The sequence below is a fragment of the Rhamphochromis longiceps genome, linkage group LG23 (genome assembly GCF_057381845.1).
Source record: "Rhamphochromis longiceps isolate RC_006_pf linkage group LG23, R_longiceps_female_GT1.1, whole genome shotgun sequence".
Lineage (NCBI taxonomy): Eukaryota > Metazoa > Chordata > Actinopteri > Cichliformes > Cichlidae > Rhamphochromis > Rhamphochromis longiceps.
This window is the reverse complement of record NC_140578.1, coordinates 43,957,853-43,972,794: the sequence shown is the minus strand read 5'-3', so window position 1 is coordinate 43,972,794 and position 14,942 is coordinate 43,957,853. Positions and strand designations below refer to the sequence as shown.

General features: G+C 43.9%; 1 protein-coding gene across 1 annotated transcript in view; it reads right to left on the bottom strand.

The window, feature by feature from the left end:
- Positions 1-14,942, bottom strand: part of LOC146642775 (ribonuclease inhibitor-like) — a 128,697-nt gene that overhangs the window by 32,029 nt on the left and 81,726 nt on the right. The gene's annotated exons all lie outside the window — the stretch shown is intronic.

Below are 14,942 nucleotides of genomic sequence, written 5' to 3'. Positions count from 1 at the left end.
CATTTTGGCAGTCCTGGCACCTGGCTCTCGTCATGAAATAATTTGATCTGTCAGCCTCACCCATCAAACTCAGGGGGCGGGGTTAACGCTGCCCATGCAGCTTCTCTAACATTTGATTGGTTGCCGTGCAAAGTAAGTCAAAACAGGTCGATCCTAGAAAATCGATTGCTTGTGTAGACTTGGGGCAGCCAGTTATCCCAGAATGCAGATCAAATCACAAGCAGCAATGGTGGTGGTGTAGTTTTAAAATACCCCGTTTTTCTGTCACCAGCTACACTTTTAACAGTGTTTTAGCCGCGAATGTCGTGACGTATGTCTGGTCAGGTTGTCAACATAGAACATGTTTGCAAAAGTGCTCAGATGTTTTCAGAGATTTCACTAGCTCTGCTAACAGTTAGCATGCAGAGTGCACCGAGGGGGTTACGTTAACCGGTTTGTTTACATATTCCACTCTCCGTGTTCCACATGTTGCATTCGCAGATTCTCATTTTCACCGAACGATCGTCTCTTTCCGCCTGGTCTTGTGTCTCTGTGCTTCTGTAACATAAAGAACGAGCTGACATTTTTCTCACGAAACCAGCGATCAGCTCAACAGACCCTCAGTTTACCTGCATGCATCCTCCTCCTCATCTGTCAGCTGTTTAACACCTGCTGCTAATTCAAGAAACACGCCTAGTTACCTGGTGATAGTCACAGTTTAACTGGGCAGCCGGTGCTCGATATAACGCAATGTCAGCGCATTTTTCTGCACAAGATAAGTAAATATAGTGTTTTCCCCGAGCGCAGAGCTGCTGGAGCTCGTTTCCTTACAGAGCACTTTATAGGCGAACAGCTTTATCAGCGGCTGATGTCCAATCACCAGCACACAGCTTTGAAACCTCAGCTGAGTTTTAGCTCTCAGTGGTTAAACGCTGGACTTCATTCACTCAGGTTCTGTCTGTCGGGTCACGTTTACTTCGCTGTTTTATTTACAACTGAGCAAATCGGTTTGGCTGAGGTTAAAGTTACGTTTCATAACTGCATAGTTTCACAGACGTTTAATGGTTCACTGGCACATGTGTTAGACTGAACTATCATCTAAATATCATCTGTTTTTTAATAGTTATTCAACTGTATTCTAAGCACCAGCTGTCTGTTAGAATGTGATTTTTTTTCTCTCTCTGTTGGCAGAGGTATAAAAATGCGCAGGAAAATCTGACGTGCATGGCGAACTTCACCGACGATATTTAGGGAGGAATAAACACACATCAAACATAAATGAACCATTTGTCTGTCTCCATAATTGAGAGAATTTTCTCTTCTTATGTCAACACTCTCTCTCTTTTTTTTTCTTTTTTTTTTCTTTTTCGGTCATGTTATGTTTACCTGTCAAAGGCTTGTTACAAACTATGAAACACATTGTGCAGACTTCTGGATGTTAGAAGAAAACTAATACTGCTCATGAATGAGACTAAAGGCAGGAAGGTGTCCTTTAAAACTAAACATGTTAATAGGACCTCCCTGTTTATATCATAGTTTATGATATAGCACGTGTATTTCAGTAATAGCCTGCTGAGGCCACTATACGTGCTGGCCTCATATCAAATGTGAAGGCAGACTGAGTCTATGTTTGACGTTTGTTTATATCTAATCTTCCTTTTCAAACATTTAAACAGCAGCGAGTCTGCAGCTGAGGTAATACAAATTCAAATTGTCGGAACAGGTTTGCTCGTTTCTTGGATTCATTTGGTGATTTATTAAATGTATAACTGTTATTCTAATCTGCTGCCGAGTCTCTTACACTTTTCTTTATGCTGTATATTTTCACGTCTCTGGAATAGTTGGCAGTTAGATAGTCAGCTGGGAAACTTTGTGTTAACTCATGGAGCTGAGGATATCGTGGATATGCTGACCTCGCTGCGTGGTGTACAGAGCGAGGTCAGCATGATTAATATTCACAATAAAAATATTAGCCGAACATCATGAAGTCTGTATGTGTTTCATAGTGTCGAACAACCTTTGTACAGTTAAAGCCAGCAGTTACTACATGACGGAAACACCAACGTTATCTCTTTTATGTGTTTATACACAGGTCACGCTGATTACTGAACAAAAACCCAAAGATCAGATGTTAAACAGATTTATTTGCTCTCTCTCCTCCTTAAACATGTTTTTAATGTTAGTTATAATTCAGAATTGGCGACTGAAACACGTAGGACACATAAGAACATCAGGAAATAAAACACCGATAAATATAACCTCAGTAAAAGAAGTCAGCGGGGGTTACTACAGCTGTGTACCGGGGCCTGCGCTTTGTCGGTGGGATTGCTTGCGAGGCGAGCGGGTCTATCCCACGCTTTGCCGTGAGACTGGGCAGACATCTCCGAAATCATCGAAACACTTTTGCAAAGAGGCTGTATCTTGACAAACCGACCAGACACATGAAGATTAAACCACTACATTCTCGGCTAAAAAAATATTAAAACGGTGTTTGGTGACACACAAACAGGGTTTTTCAAAGCTCAGTTCTGTTAGCTTCCACATGCCGGTTGTTGTGTGCTAGAAACAATGGCCACCAGGCCAAAGCAATGGTTTTGACTCGATCAGCGTTAACCCCGCCCCCTGAGTTTGATGGGTGAGGCTGACAGATAAAATTATTTCATGATGAGAGCCAGGCGTCAGGACTGCCAAAATGAAATAAATAAATATATCATTAAATAATTAATTAAATGTGTCAATAATTAATGAAATGTGTCAATAATTAATTAAAATGTGAAATACATAAATAATTAATTAAATGTGTCAATAATTAATTAATTACATGTGTCATAACTATTTATTTAATTAATTAATTCCAATTTTAATTAATTATTGCCACATTTAATTAATTATTTAATGGTGTATTTAATTAATTCATTATGGCAGTCCTGGCGTTCCATAGATGCCATCCAGAGTAAGGATCTTGTTAGCCACAGTGTTTCTAAGATTTTTACGCCCCGTTACAATAACCTCAGTTTTATCTGAACTTAGAAGCAGAAAATTAAAGCTCATTATGTGTCTAAGACATCCCGGCAGTTTAACCAATAAAAGCGGGTATCATATGCATAGCAGTGAAAATGTATGCTATGTCTTCTAAAGCACGTATAATGTAAACAGAACTGGTCTTTGCACAGAAGCCTGTGGAGCTTCATAATTAACCTCAGTGTGTGAAGAGGACTCTCCATTTAATAATAGCTGTAATAAAATGTTCTGGCCAACGGTGTTAAACGCTGCACTTAGGTCTAGCAGGGAAGATTTCAACTTTTCAATATGAATGAAGGCTGAAAACTGATTAGATTAATGTCTGATGATCTTTTCTGTGCTTCTTCAAGTTTGTAACACCGAACATATTAAAGGATGATATAAGGTTCACAGGAAGAGTTTAATTAGACACACATTTACTATTTTTCTTTATACTCTTTCTTTCTTGACATGTTTAATATGCTTACTATCAGAGGAGAAAATGAACCTTGTGTAGTTTAAAAACTTTTTATTTAATCAAACTGTAATGTTGTTGAACTCTGACGGACGTGTCTTTTAATCTTGTCAACAAATCCTTAATCACCTAAATGTGCCATTTATCATCTTGTAAAATGTTCCCTCTGCTTCTGTTGCACATCTCCCCCGACACTCTCTGCTTCACCAGCCCTGTGCAGCTGGTCCAATCGCTGCGTCCTTAAACTGGTGTGTTTAAATCTCTTTACCTCTGTTGTGAACTTCACACAAAGTTTGTGGTAACAAAATCAAACTGAGGAGGATCTGGTTTGAAAAACACACACTCGCGAGACAAAATAAAAACAGACTGCTCAAAGCAAAAGCAGAGCCCTCACAGCTGGTAGCACAAAACACAGTGACAACGTGCGTATCAGATACCCTCAGTGCCAAAAGCATAAATATCAAAAAATGGGATCACCAAGAATATCCTAAAAATGGCATTGAGGGGGTGTTACAGTGAAATAAAATGAAACATTTTCATCTGAAAATGTTTCATTTTAGTAAAAACAATTCTCTGTAGTTTGATACTGTCGTTACAGACAAAGCGGATGTTTAAAGCCTTTGGACGCACATTTGAAATGCATGAAAACGCAATCATTCATCTTCCAACTGTATCTTTCTGTTCTGGATTAAGAATCATTGGTTGTTTACTGATCTGTACTTTGGGAGTCACACTGTTGTGATACTGGGGAGAAAAGGGTAAGGTTTGATAGACTAAACCATTACACACAAAACTTGAAAAACCTAAAGAGTGTGTGAGACTGCTAGCTGTGTCGTTCAGCAATAAACTCATCTATAAATGTGTTAGTAAAGAGTGACTTGTACTTCTGTCCCATTAAGCAACGGTTTAACAAATTTCACTGCAAACTATAAAAGTAATCTGGATTTAAATAGAGTGTGCCGGGTGGCGGCCAGGAGCGGAGGCCCTGGCGGACTGACCCCCGGCTGCCAAGACTGGCAATAGGGACATGGAATGTCACCTCTCTGGTGGGGAAGGAGCCTGAGTTAGTGCGTGAGGTTGAGAGGTACCGGCTAGATATAGTCGGGCTCACCTCTGCACATGGCTTGGGCTCTGGAACCAGTCTCCTGGAGAGGGGCTGGACTCTGTCTCAGTCTGGAGTTGCCCCTGGTGAGAGGCGGCGGGCTGGGGTGGGTATTCTAATATCCCCTCGGCTTGCTGCCGGTACATTGGGGTTTTTCCCGGTGGACGAGAGGGTTTGTTCCCTGCGCCTTAGGGTCGGGGAACGGGTCCTGACTGTCATCTGCGCTTATGCGCCGAGTGGCAGTTCAGAGTACCCAGCCTTCTTAGAGTCCCTGGGGGGGGGGGGGGGGGGGGGTGCTGGAGGGTGCTCCACCTGGAGACTCTGTTGTCCTGCTGGGAGACTTCAATGCTCACGTGGGTAACGACAGCGAGACCTGGAGGGGCGTGATTGGGAGGAACGGCCTCCCTGATCTGAACCCGAGCGGTGCTTTGTTATTGGACTTCTGTGCTAATCACAGTTTGGCCATAACGAACACCCTGTTCGAACATAAGAGTGTCCATAAGTGCACGTGGCACCAGGACGCTCTAGGCCGTAGGTCGATGATCGATTTTGTAATCGTATCAGCAGACCTGCGACCATATGTTCTGGACACTCGGGTAAAGAGAGGGGCTGAGCTGTCAACTGATCACCACCTGGTGGTGAGTTGGATCAGGTGGCGGGGGAGGACGCTGGACAGACCTGGTGCACCTAAACGCGTAGTGAGGGTGTGCTGGGAACGTCTAGCAGAGGCCCCAGTCCGCGAGATCTTCAACGCACACCTCTGGCAGAGCTTCAACAGCATTCCGAGGGAGACTGGGGACATTGAGTCCGAATGGACCATGTTCAGCGTCTCCATTGCCGAAGCTGCTGCGGCCGCAAGGTGGTTGGTGCCTGCCGCGGTGGTAATCCCCGAACCAAATGGTGGACACCAGAGGTGAAGGGAGCCACCAGGCTGAAGAAGGAGTCCTATCGGGCTTGGTTAGCCTGTGGGACTCCGGAGGCAGCCGACATGTATCGACAGGCCAAGCGGAATGCGGCTCGGGCAGTGGCTGAAGCAAAAACTCGGGTGTGGGAGGAGTTCGGAGAGGCCATGGAAAAAGACTTTCGGACTGCCTCGAAGAGATTCTGGCAAACCGTCAGGCGTCTCAGGAGGGGAAAGCGGTGCTCTACCTGCACTGTGTATAGTGCTGGCGGAGCGCTGCTGACGTCGACTGAGAAAATTGTCAGGCGGTGGAAGGAATACTTCGAGGACCTCCTTAATCCTACTGACACGTCTTCCGAGGAGGAAGCAGAGTCTGGGGATGAGGGGAATGACCCGCCAATTTCCGGGGGCGAGGTCACTGAGGCAGTTAAACAACTCCTTGGTGGCAGAGCCCCTGGTGTTGATGAGGTCCGCCCCGAGTTCCTGAAGGCTCTGGACGTTGTAGGGCTGTCCTGGTTGACACGCCTCTGCAATGTTGCGTGGAGATCAGGGGCAGTACCTGTGGACTGGCAGACCGGGGTGGTGGTCCCCATCTTTAAGAAGGGGGACCGGAGGGTGTGTTCCAACTACAGGGGGATCACACTCCTCAGCCTCCCTGGGAAAGTCTATGCCAGGGTGCTGGAAAGGAGAGTTCGTCCGCTAGTCGAACCTCGGATACAGGAGGAACAATGCGGTTTTCGTCCTGGTCGCGGAACACTGGACCAGCTCTTTATCCTCTCCAGGATACTTGAGGGTGCATGGGAGTTTGCCCAACCAGTCTACATGTGTTTTGTGGACTTGGAGAAGGCATTCGACCGTGTCCCTCGGGGTGTCCTGTGGGAGGTGTTGCGGGAGTATGGGGTGTCTGGCCCATTGCTACGGGCCATTCGATCCCTATATAACCGTTGCAAGAGCTTGGTTCGCATTGCCGGCAATAAGTCGGACTCGTTCCCGGTGGGTGATGGGCTCCGCCAGGGCTGCCCTTTGTCTCCGGTTCTGTTCATAATTTTTATGGACAGGATTTCTAGGCGCAGCCAAGTGGCGGAGGGCTTTCGCTTTGGTGGCCTCAGAATCTCATCTCTGATTTTTGGGGATGATGTGGTTCTGTTGGCTTCATCGGGTGAGGGCCTCCAGCTCGCACTGGAACGGTTCGCAGCCGAGTGTGAAGCAGCGGGAATGAGGATCAGCACCTCCAAATTTGAGGCCATGGTTCTCAGCCGGAAAAGGGTGGAGTGCCCACTCCGGGTCGGGGATGAGTTCCTGCCCCAAGTGGAGGAGTTCAAGTATCTCGGGGTCTTGTTCGCGAGTGATGGGAGAAGGGAGCCGGAGATCGACAGACGGATTGGGGCTGCGGCTGCAGTAATGCGGACGCTGCACCGGTCCGTCGTGGTGAAGAGGGAGCTGAGTGTAAAAGCGAAGCTCTCAATTTACCGGTCGATCTACGTCCCTACCCTCACCTATGGCCACGAGCTGTGGGTAGTGACCGAAAGAACGAGATCACGGATACAAGCGGCAGAAATGAGCTTCCTCCGAAGGGTGGCTGGCCTCTCCCTTAGAGATAGGGTGAGAAGTTCGGCCATCCGGGAGGGGCTCAGAGTAGAGCAGCTGCTGCTCCACATCGAAAGGAGCCAGCTGAGGTGGTTCGGGCATCTGACAAGGATGCCCCCTGGGCGCCTCCTGGGTGAGGTGTTCCAGGCATGTCCCACCGGGAGGAGGCCCCGGGGCAGACCCAGGACACGCTGGAGAGATTATATCTCTCGGCTGGCCTGGGAACGCCTTGGTGTTCCCCCGGATAAGCTGGAGGAGGTGGCTGGGGAGAGGGAGGTCTGGGCCTCTTTGCTTAGGCTGCTGCCCCCGCGACCCGGCCCCGGATAAAGCGGATGAAGATGGATGGATGGATGGATGGATGGATTTAAATAGAACATAGTAGTGCAGGAAACACTAGTATAAGGTGTCTATGGAACAAATCTCCTTCAGCGTTCAAAATGACCAAAGTGAGGCCTACAGGCGTTTCTCTCAGTTGGTTGTGTTCAGGGAAAAAGCAGCTAAATACACTGAGACTGCTCCACATTGTTAGTGAGTTAACTCTGGATATCTGTAGGTTTGTCAAACTTGGAGTGAACAAAAGCAGAAAACAGTAAAAGATGCAGACAGTGAAAGTCTGGTTTATTTCATGAACACAATGAAACATTTTCGGCAAAGTAGCATACATGATAAATAGATACACATAACACGGACAGTGAGAAGTAAAACTCGTCGTCTTACCACATGTTATATTCTGTAAACTTAAAATAAACCACAGAAATGAGTGTTTAGTGTTTTAAAGTCATTATTAAAAACATGAGTCAACATTACTGAAGTGACACTTTAACGATGCTTCACATCACCGTGTTTATGATGATAAAACATGTTCTCTCGTTAGTAGATGTCTGCGCTGACACTTGTCATGAAAATGTCCCGAGCCAGGGTTCCTCTTCAATTACCATTGATCATTAATAGGGTCACAAAAGATTTGTCACATTATCCCCATAAACAAAATGCTTTTATAGAAATCATTGTGACACAAATATTTACAAAAATATTGCCTTTGACAAGATGGCGCGGCCACGTCCAGACGCCTTCCTGACCGCTCCGCTCCGACTATCCACTTTTCTTGTTTTTTACTTATTTTTTGCTCTGGTTTACATCCCAAAATCCTCTAGCCTTATAGTATACGACAGCGGATCACTTGTAAACATCGGTGCCAAGGTTGCACATCTAATCTTGGACACTTTTAAACCTGACCCTTCCTGGCCGCCAGAGATTCTACGCGGCGCGGAGAACAACAAAGGACGGGCCGCTCATCCGAGGCGCAGAACAAAGAAGCGCCGGGGAAAACGCGCTGGTATTAGGAACAGACTGAGACAGCAGGCGCATCGCGCACCACTGCCCAGTATCCTACTGGCCAATGTACAATCCATGGAGAACAAGCTCGATGACCTAAGAGCAAGGGTCACCTTCCAACGTGACATGAGGGACTGCAACATTCTGTGCTTCACGGAGACATGGCTGACCCCCACCGTGCCGGACCAGGCCGTAACTCCGTCGGATTCATTCTTTGTGCTCCGCGCGGACAGAACGGCAGAGTCGAACAAAACCAAAGGTGGAGGAGTGTGTTTCATGGTAAACAGAAAGTGGTGTGATGCCAGGAGCATTTCTACTCTTTCCAGCGGCTGCTCGCCACATCTGGAGTTCCTGAGCATTAAGTGCCGCCCTTTCTATCTGCCCCGTGAGTTCACCTCAGTCATCGCCACGGTGGTCTACATCCCACCCCAAGCGGACACAGGTATGGCTTTGTCCGAATTACATGATGTGCTGAGCTCGCTTCAAAACAAGGACCCGGGCGCAGCCCTCATTGTAGCAGGAGACTTTAACAAAGCGAACCTCAGACAAGTCATGCCAAACTTTTACCAGCATGTCTCGTGTCCAACGAGAGGGGATCGGATTTTGGATCACTGCTACACGCCATACAAGCAGGGCTACAAAGCTGTCTCACACCCGGCTTTTGAGCATGTTGTTTGTGCTATTCTGTTTAAAAACTATTAGCCTGTGAAACTATTAGAAAAGTGAAATCAGAAAAAGTGTAGGTATTACTACTAATGGGAATTGAAGCAGTTGTAGGAATTGAAATTGATACTCAGCCCTAATCACATTGTCTCCTGTTATTTTTCTTGCAAACCAGGCGAAACAGGATTTCATGATAACATGCAGCAAAACTGAATCCTAAATCATCAAAGCAGCCGTAACAATGACACAAACAACATGTTTAAGCAGTAAAAAATATTGCGAAATAAAGAAATCACAGGATAAAATGATTAATTAGGCAAGTTTTTCTTTATTTAAAATGTTTTCTTTAAAATATTTTGTATTAATCACGTTACAATCGAACAAAAAAGGGAAAAACTAACATTTTAAAGGTGTTATTCAGTTTTTCCTCCTGCAAATCTTTAGATCTTTTTTAGAAAAGCAAAGTCTTGATGAACCTGCATGAGTGCTCACTGTGTATGTTAACAATGATCAGATGAGTTTCTTTTTTGTTCATTTAAACCTGTTTTATATTTAGTTTTTTTCTAATTTGACTCGATTCACAGAAGATGAAGCATTTGAACTGAAGTTAAAACTAGAATTTCTTAGAGAGACTCCGCCTGAAAGAGTGAAACCCGCATGTGAGATTTTGTGGCCTCTGTGTGACTGTTGGTGGGTCAAAAAGGTTTCAGCTGCACAGCCAGACGTTATTGAGCGAGCCACCGGTTGAGAGGCACACTTCTCGCAGCTCCTTCCTTTCGTCAGACTTTAAAAGAAACATTTATAGGGTTTAGAGATATTAATATTGATACCACCTCTGGAGAGGTTACGGTGTTGTGCCAAAAAGTGATTTCCAATGTTTCTGTGTATTTTTTATGTGTAATATCTTTACGTACGTTGGTAAATAGACTTCGGTTGTCAGGTTAAGGCTGTGTGCAGGCAAGAGTGGAAGTAGAAGGACCCAAAGTGCAGACACTCGGAGGCGGAAAGTAACTCAAAACTCAGCTTTTATTGCTGGATGGCAAAAAGTGGCAAAACGTAACAAAAATCCAAATAACGCTACATGACCAGGCAGCCAGAACACACAGCATAAATGAAAGCAGATCACGACACCGACACAAAGAAACACAGGGCTTAAATACACAGAGGGAGCAATCAGGGAATGGGTAACAGGAGGGAAACACAGCTGGGGCAAATCAGGCCTAACGAGACAAGGGGAAGCAAAACCAGACACATTAACATCAGACATGGACTTTCAAAGTAAAACAGGAAACATAACACAGACTCAGGCAGGCTCTATAACAAAGGGAACAGAGACGTGGGACCAGGGCAGACACAGACACTGGCTGTATCCCAATTCAGGATCTGCAGCCTTAAAGTACGCAGCCTCAACGATCCTCAAGGGCCGCGTACTCAAAGACCGCTAAGGCCGGAAGTGCGAGGCTTGTGAAATGGGACGGTCTAGCCTCCGTTGCGCTGCCCAGGTTGCCTAGCAACCATGATACTAACAGCTGGAAACGTGTCTTACAGCTGTGTTTGACAGAAATGAAGGAGAAAATCTTTTGTGCATTTGTTTGTTTGTTTCTACATGAGCTTTGATCATTCTCTGTAAGATTAAGCTCAGCTATTGAACGGCGTATATTTGAAAGTAAAGGCTTTAAAACCAAGTTAGTACAAACGTCACTAATGTCACATAACTTTGCCGACATGTGGCCAACAGTAATGTTTTAATGTTCTTCGTTATTAAACATTTGCACATAAATAAGTGACGTAATATTCAGTACTTACTTAAAGTTTACTCTTCGGGCGCCCCTCATCCGCCGTTTTATTTCGGCAAAATTATCCACACCCACCGCCGCGCTATGCATTCTGGGATATGTTGGGCCACGAAGTCTACACTGGCACGTCCTTAAAATTCAGGGAAATGAAGGACGCATTTGGCGGCCGCATTTCGAGCAGCCTTCGAATTGGGACAGCCTTCGTCGCGTCGCTCTGACGTAATCGGCCTTAAAATGCGGCCCTTAAGGCTGCAGACCCTGAATTGGGATACAGCCACTGACTGGACGTGGGGATACAGCAGATAGGGGAGACAGCAACTATGGAACACAGACAGAAAACCAGAACACTAAAACTCTAACCAAACCCCACCCAGAGAACCTAAACTAAGAATAATCCTAAAACCCATAAAGCAAAGCTAGAATATAATGAAATAACAAAATCAAAGAACCAAAAACACAAAACACTGGGTCAACGACCCAGGGACCCTAACATCGCTGAACAGGGTTTACAAAGAGGTTTTATATAGAATTAAAAAGAAATCTGTGTTTCAAGTGTCTTTACAACTCTGTGTTATTGTACTTACATTATAACCAATCCGCTCCTTTATCCCCACTTAAAATATTTTTACTGAACTATTGTAATATTTCCTCTTGGCCAACTTACTCTTACAAAAGACATGTTTAATGTTAATGAGATTTTTTTTAACTACATAAATAAAGGTTATATAAAAGTCGCTGCCAAAAACTGATCGCGGCTTCTACCTTGTTACACGAATGTTGTTTGTGGCTCAAGATGACTTTATGTCATCCATGAGGGAAGCATTTGACATATGTTTCACATATTATAGCCCAACAAGTTACTTATAGCAGTTTAAATACGAGCAATCACTTTTTGGCAAATACCAGAAATCAGTTTTTGGCAGACAATCACTTTTTGGCACAACACCGGTGTCTAGCAGGTTTTATATTTTAGAAAGTTTAAAGCTCAGCTTAATAGAAGTAGTGTGGTCGTGAGTTTTGCATAAACAAATTTGTGCAAACCTCAATGAAGTGAAGCAACATTATAAAGAAGAGTGAGCCTAAATGACTCCCCAATGATGTGAGAGACTGATAGTCATACAGAAAACAATGACTTTGAGCTGTTGCTGCTAAACGTGCTTCTACAAGCAACTGAATCTTGGAGTGCACTTTGGTTTGTCTGCTCATAAATTGGTGGTTCATGATGATAAATGAACTTCTGAACTGGTTTAACATCAGTGCAGTGGCTGGTCCATTCCTTGATGTATATGTCAACGTTCAAAATGAGCCATTTAAATCAGCTGTGTTGGATCAAGGACACATCTAAACCCTGCAGGACAGCGGCCCCGAGGCCTGGAGTTCCCACCCTCAGTGCAGTGGAAATAGTCTCGTGCCAGTCTTGGTGCTGCCTTTGAGTCTATATTGCCGAACACTGTGCGCACACATTTTTTTCCTTCCTAAACAAACACACATTTGTAAAGGAAAATTTAAATTGAACTCACAGTTGGCGGTTAATCGTTATATAGTTTAGATGTACACCGAGAGACGCATTTAGTGGGACTTTTACACCGCCACAGATTTTCTTCTTCTTTTTTGTTACATTATTGACATATACTAGATATTTTAACCTAAGCAGCAACAATCATGTCTCTGGTACAGGCACTTTCCACCATGCAGGTTAAGCTAAAATGTGACTTGAAACAAATTCTGGGTTTCTGTTCCATAAAGGTTCATTTCATCTGGTAAGTTAGCCCCTGAGGTAACAGTCTATGTGAACATAACATACTCACTGACTCACACTCAACTTGACTGATAGTGATTTCCTGAATCAGGCAAAGCGCACAGAGGAAATTCATTTGCATATGTTTGTTTTCACAATCACTGAAATCCAAGTTAGGCATGTTTCCCTTTTTTGTTGTTGTTCTTGACACGAGTGCTTCAGTTATTTTCTCATCAGTATGTTAGGACAGAAAGGATTCTGTTGTGGATTTATGATCATCTCACGTGTGTCCATCTTTCAAACTCTTAGATTGTGTAGACATTAATGCAGCTGTCAGACTGTAGGCCAGTTTCTTTGCACTGTAAGCATTGATTGGATGCTACTGTAGCAATCAGTGCTTACACAAAACGTCCCTGCGTAAACCCTCAGACACACAACAAACAGATCAATAGTATCTGAAATTCAGAGTACGGATCTTTTTACACATTTCTCACAGAAAATCACCTAAATCGCTTTCGTGTGAGATGCACATCATGTTTGCCTCATAAAGACTTGCCCTGTATGTATTCATTTCTTTTGACTTTCACGTGGAATTGTCACCTAATATAACAGGTCCATCAGTAAATGGTGTCTATCTTCAGTTTCTGTCTCCTAGACTTTGTCCCTGTCAGGTTACAGCTGAATAGATAGTCATATCATGCAGAGACTGCATCGTACTATAATGCTCGTATGATCGCGTTTGTCATAAGTGGACTGGTCTTGTTGAAACTTTGCATAAACCTTGCCCAGTAAACTGTGAGTGCTAACATTTCTATGGCATATGCAAATACTTTAGACAAATCCCACAGTTGTCTATATTTGTATATTTGACAGTTTAATGAAGCATTTAGAAATCAAAGGTCAGATTAAAATGCTGTATCACAATAGAATGTGATATCACACAATACAATATTTTTAATATCACACACAGCATGAAAGTTTGCTAGTGTATATTATAAAAATATTACAGTATGTTGGTATAACTTTATCCCCTCCTAGTTTTTAAGATACAAATTTTGGCCCACACTGATTTGTGATCATATTCCTCTGTCCACTAAATGAAGATGGAGGCTCTGCTCTTTATTTCTGTGTTTCTCTGGAGAATCCTGGTAACATGATGGCTTTCTGTCTCTAAACACACACGAGCTTAACTCCGAATGAACATGATCAGAGTTCATTGAACCAACTCTGATCAGTCTTTTCTAAGGGTTTCAAGCCTTTCTTGTTCGAGCCTCTCTTTGTTGTTGCTACAGTTATGTGTAATTATTAATAGTATTGCAGATGTTAGCCTCTGCCTGCAGTGTTGATGTGGGTAAAGGCTTTAACCATGGATTAGCGGCAGGTCCCAGCTTGTAAATTGTGGAGCATTAATGCCCACTCCAGCTCCTATAACCAAATATAAACAGTTGGGATGAGAGTTAGCTCAAGCCACTACAACAGCCAGCAAGAATGATCTGTTCATGCTAGCATTAACAGTGCCTATACACATAGCGACACACGGGGGAGGGGCCTAACTAATAACCAAGATGACTACAGGCTTGGAGGTGCTAAAAGTCAGATATACCAGGAGCAGTTTGGGCTTTAGAACAAATTTTGTGTAATTATAACAATATGTAATTTAGGACCTGGTTACATATGATGCTGCTGATTTTTTAAATCGAATTTTTACGTTGCATTAATTTCTTTTTGTCAGACAGGGAATCAAACAAGTTCTGTTTTCTCGAATGAATCCCACTGTTATTTCTTTGTCCTACCAACAGGGATGTTTACATGGTATTCATGACTGCTGCACCTGATGACTTTCACAGCTTGAGGACTGCAAACATTTCCCAACAAGACATGAGTGGTGGGGTGATCGTTGGTATTCCTGATCAGGTGAGGATCTGTTCCCATCAAACCACCAAAACCAGTTGTTCAGGATGTTTACAGGATGAAGAATCCCCAGTTATTCTTTGTGGTTGGAATGTGCCTACATGTGGCTGTGTGGGATTCTGGCTTACTTTAGGGTCGGAGCAGTTGGTATGTGGAGCAAATACTGACACAGTCAGAGTGGGCAAACCAGCAATAGGCTTGTTGTCGTACCTGGAAGTCTGAAAGCTCCCGATGCTGGATGGTCTTTCTAGTTTTTAATGACAGGTCGTCTAACAAAGCTTCCATGAGGTGCTATAATGGAGACTGTCCTTTTCAAGGAGTTTCTCGTGTCTTATCCTACTTTTTTCTTTTTTTAATTAACAGGAGTGAGAATTTGAAATCCTCTAAATTGACATGATTACATTTCTTCTATTAAATGAGAAGTACATTTTGAACACAGTACAGTGAACACAATA